Here is a 5,354-nt window from a genome sequence, read left to right on the forward strand (position 1 = left end):
GGAAGATCCCCTGGAGAAGGGAAAGGCTACCCACTACAGTATTGTGGCCTGGAGAATTCCATGGACTGTATAGTCCATGGGGTCGCAAAGAGTCGTACATGACTGAGTGACTTTCACTTCACTAAGGATGGGAAAACAGAAGTCAGAGAGGTTAAATAACTTCCCCGTGATCACACAGTTAGAAGCAGGATTGCAACTCCGGTATCCAGATGATTAACGACTCTGTCATAGTTTCTGGCCTCATGCAACCTCTTCTCTCAAAAACTGGGCCGCCAAACTGTCAAATTTTTAGAGCAAATGTAGTATTCAAGGAGGAGAAAATGAAAAGTTGAATTAACAGGAGCTACAGATGGAGAAACAAGATCTAGAATTGCTTCACTATTGTTCCAGCATGAGTAAGAAATTCCAAAGCTAGCTGTGCTAGCTCCAAGTGGGGAAGCTGCCTCTATCTAAAAGAGGGGACTCGGAAGGCTGAACCGGAAGTGGGCTTTGATGCATGGGAGGTGGACATTCCCAGGAGAGGAACAGTGAGAGAGAGCAAAAACCACAGGCTGGATGGGCCTGAGCCATGTTTAGGAGCAGCCTGAGTAGTGAATCCTAGGAAATCAGCCTGCAGAGGTAAACTGTGGTCTTCCATGGGTGTCCCACTTTGATGTTTGCTCTAAATGTTGAAAAGTGTTGGGCTTCCCTGGTGGTCCAGTGGTTAGGAATCTGCCTGCCAATGCAGGGACACGAGTTCAATCCCGTCCAGTAAGATCCATGCCGTGAGGCAACTAAGCCACCCTCTAGTGCCCACGAGCCACCACTACTGAGCCTGCATGCTGTAACTAGTGAAGCCCGCACACCTAGAGTCCATGCTCTGCAACTAGAGAAGCCACTGCAACGAGAAGACCACATACCGCAACGAAGACCCAGCCCAGCCAAAAATAAATAAAATTTAAAATGATTTTTTTGGGAAAAGTGATACCCCTTTAGAGTGTTTCTCACACTTTGTAATAAGCATGTGCATTCCTCTCACCCATCCTATCAGTGCTCCCTGTCCCCATAGACCTCTGGGAGGAGGTTTTATTTGTCACTATGTTCCCAGCACTTAGGACAAGGGATCCTGGATGGATGGATGGATGGATTGGAAAGCCTGAAGACCCTGAGGCTTACCAGCAGTGGAGTGTTAAGTGTGGGCAGCCAGATAATAGAATAGAAGGCCCAGTACAGCTCCTTAAGGGAGGGTGTTGCCTGAGGGCCTATTCAGGCCTGTCGTCTGTTTTTGTTGAGCCCTCTGTCCTCACAAGGTACACTGGGTAGTGACTTCACTGCTTCTCCCCACAGTGGGAGGCTTGTGAGTGCACGGACCACAAAGGGGACAGTGGGTAGGTCTGAAGGACAATGCACCTTGTGCTGGGTCACACTAACTCCATTGCCTTTCCTCCCTGTACACTGGGCATTCAGCTTGGGGTCATGGCTAAGAGCTTGGGTTAAGTTCTAAGTCAGACTGTGCTGTGCTTAGCCACTCAGTTATGTCCGACACTTAGCAACCCCATGGACTGTGGCCCACCAGGCTCCTCTGTCCAAAATTCAAACAAGTCCGACTAACTGGTTTGAATTGTGGCTCTACTGCTTTCTAGCTATGTGGCCCTTCACTGTATAATCTGGATACTGTTTATCTCACATTGGCCCAGCTCTCTCTGTCTCTCAGGCACTATGTATGTTGGCGTGGTATTAGGGAATCACTGTGGATGGTGACTGCAGCCATGAAATTAAAAGACTTGCTTGCTTCCTCCCTGGAAGAAAAGCAATGACAAACCTAAACAGTGTGTTAAAAAACAGAGACATTATTTTACCTACAAATGTCCACATAGTCAAAGTTATAGTTTTTCCAGTAGTCATGTATGGACATGAGAGCTGGACAAAAAAAAGGCTAAGCACAAGAGAATCCATGCCTTCGAACTGTGGTGCTAGAAAAGACTCTTAAGATTCCCTTGGACTGCAAGGAGATCAAATCAATCAGTCCTAAAGGAAATCAACCCTGAATGTTCATTAGAAGGACTGATGCTGAAGCTGGAACTCTAATATTTTGGCTACCTGATGCAAAGAACCGACTCACTGGAAAAGCTCCTGATGATAGGAAAGATCAAAGGCAGGAAGAGAAGGGGACAACAGAAGATGAGATGGTTGGGTGGCATTGCCGACTCAATGGACATGAGTTTGAGCAAACTCTGGGACATGGTGATGGACAGGGAAGCTTGGCATGCTGTAGTCCATGGGGTTGCAAAGAGTCAGACACAACTGAGTGACTGAACAACAAAAATCTTGTTTAGGCTTCAGACACTGAGGAAGCAGCGCAGGCCTCTGACCTTGCTTCTGACCTGCCTGGACACTGTCCTGACTACCTGCCTGCTGTGAGTACAAGCCACCTGGCACCACAGATTAGATAGGGGACAGATCTTGGAATTGTTGAGCCCCTGGAGGGGGTCTGGCCACCCATGCTGGGCTTAACAACATTCCAAGATTTGCAAAACAAAACAAATAGCACTATAAAAAAGATTAAACCAGAGCTGCAGTTTGCTCTGATGATGCTATCAGTTTGCAGCCTGGGATTATAAGGGGAACCCCCAAACTACAATTTTGAAGTCTCACTCATGGAGTGGACGCGCTGCCCGGGACTTTTCCTGAACTGGGACTCCAGATTGCTGTTACACGGGACTTCTCAGCGCTGTTTGAATATGCATGTCGGTCAAAACCCAATTTGGTGATGTATGTACTATTACTCTCCTTTCGTATTCTATTTCTCTTTCCTTTTAATGACTGTTTATTGGAAGTAAAATAGATAATTCTCTATTATATATTGATTCTCTTTTTTTTAATGATTGTATACTGAAAGTAAGATAGATAATTCTCTATTAAATATTGGAATTGTTTACTTATAACAAGTGGTTTCTTTTGTTAACAAATCCTTTGAACCTGAAATGAAAGTTAAAACTTTCAGCAAAACACATGGTTACCCTTGAGACCCTTGTGGCTCTGTTATTCTCCAAGTCCCCAGACAGTGCTTTCTAGATGATAGCAATAGGAAGGTAAACGTGAAGTTTGGTCCTTTCTTTCTAGGGCAGTAAGGAAAGCCTTCTCCACCCCAGCACTGATCACAGAGAAATGACTGGGTCAAAGCCATAGGCATCATCCAGATATTCATCTGGGTGACAAATTTTCAGGCATATCTGGAGATGGTTATCCTCTATTTGCACCCCGACCCAGACCCTCAGCCCTGCAAGAGGTTGATCCCTGCGGGCTGCATCACAAGGCACCCTTGCTAACTGGCTTCTACTTGGGTTTTGATGATGAGAAATGACAGGAGACCAGAGGATGAGAGAAGAGAGACATTGGGCTTTCTCCCTTTGCTCCCTCCCTGCTTTGCTGCCTCCCCTCCAACCTCCTTGATCCCATTTCTTCTTGGCAGGCCCACCTCTCACTGGGCTCCAGTGATGGGACTCCTGTCCCTCCTTTCAGCCCTAGTCTCTGAGTGGGTCCCTCACCATTTTTCATTTGTTCCATTCGCCAGCCCACATCTCAATACAGCAGTCCCTTCATTAAGCCCCTTCTATCGAACCCTTAGAGGTGAATTGCTTCCTGCTAGCCTCCTGACTACTATACTAAATGTAATAAATCAGACAAAGACAAATACCAAATGATATCACGTATATGTGGAAACTAGAATCTAGAAAATATAACAAACTCGTAAAAATAACAGAAAAGGAACAGACTCACAGATATACAGAGCAAACCAGTGGGGAGGGGGAGGAGGAGGGGGAGGGGTAATATATGAATGAATAGGCATAATACAAACTATTATGTATAAAATAAGTTACAAGGTTGGAATATAGCCAATATTTTATAATAACTATAAATGGAATATAACCTTTAAAACTGTGAATCACTATATTGTATAACTGTAACTTACATCATATTGTGTATCAACTATGCTGCTGCTGCTGCTAAGTCGCTTCAGTCGTGTCTGACTCTGTGCGACCGCATAGACGGCAGCCCACCAGTCTCCCCCGTCCCTGGGACTCTCCAGGCAAGAACATTGGAGTGGGTTGCCATTTCCTTCTCCAATATCAACTATACTTCAATTAAAAGAAAAAAAAGAGAGAGAGAGACTATAAAAAAGAATACGGGACCCTCCACCTAGACCTGCCTGTTTGACTCATGTCAGGTCGAGATTTTCTCCAGAACAAAGACCCAACCAGCGTGGCCTATGAACAGCCCTCCCATGCACCTGCTCTAGGACAAACAAGTGCAGTGTGGCTTCTTTGAGGGCCCCAGGGTCTGATTATGACTGTCCTCTCTAAATGCACTCTTGTGGGAAGAGTCAGATGAGAGAGGGGCTCTTGCTGCAAGGTAACAGTGACTGGAGTAGTGAACCAAGACCACAGAACAAGACCTGCCTCAAGGCAGGGCATGGCCAGGCCTCCACTCAGGCAGGGTGGGAAGTCAGGAACCTGCTCTGCCCAGAGAAGGCTCCCTGGAGCGCTGGGCAGGGCCTGATGGGGAATCACAGGGTGCTGGAAAGGCAGAGAGGAGAGGGACAAAAAGCTTATCTCAAGAGACATCTGAGCAAAGGCTTGGCAGAAGGAAGTGAGATCTCTGAGGGGCAGGGACCTAGAGGGCGGCACAGTGGCAGTGGCAGGTGCCTCTCTGCCTCCTGGGACATGGCACCTAACGCTGCCTTAGCCTGCAACAGGGCTCTCACCCCAGAACAAGTCTCCCACATTCCCTCCCAAGCTCTCTCACCTTCCTCAGGTTTGGGCTGCCAGTCAGCCAAATGCTTTCACTTCCCTTGCTAAGCACACCTGCCCAGACCGCAGCCGCAACAGGGCCCAGGTTTCAGTTCCCATTTCCTCCATGCCTCTGTAGTCTCCTAAAAAGTTTCAATTTCTCAACAGGGGTTGGGTCTGACAGTGACCTAATACTCTCAATCTTCTGTCACTGCCTCCTTGCCAACATTCCTGTCTCTCCCCCAACCCAGCTTTCTTCTATCCTCTGCCCTCCTGTGGCTCAAGACTCTTCTGAGGCTCCTCCATCCTCCAGATGAAGCCCAGGCTTCTTAATGTGAGTTTCTAGGCTTTTCACCACATGACCCCTGCTAACCTACTGGGCCTCACCTCTCAGTCTCACCATTTTAGGTGCCTTTTGTTCCAAACACAACATTTATACACACCTCTCCAGACCTCATCAGGTTCTTTTAGCAGCTTGACATTTCTGAACTTGCTGTTCCCTCCACCTTCACCCTTTCCCTCCTCTTCTCTGCCTGATAAACTCATATTCATCCTCCAAACTTCTACTCAAAATCCCTGCTCCTG

Source organism: Bos javanicus, chromosome 15 (genome assembly GCF_032452875.1).
Source record: "Bos javanicus breed banteng chromosome 15, ARS-OSU_banteng_1.0, whole genome shotgun sequence".
In the NCBI taxonomy this organism is placed as follows: Eukaryota; Metazoa; Chordata; class Mammalia; order Artiodactyla; family Bovidae; genus Bos; species Bos javanicus.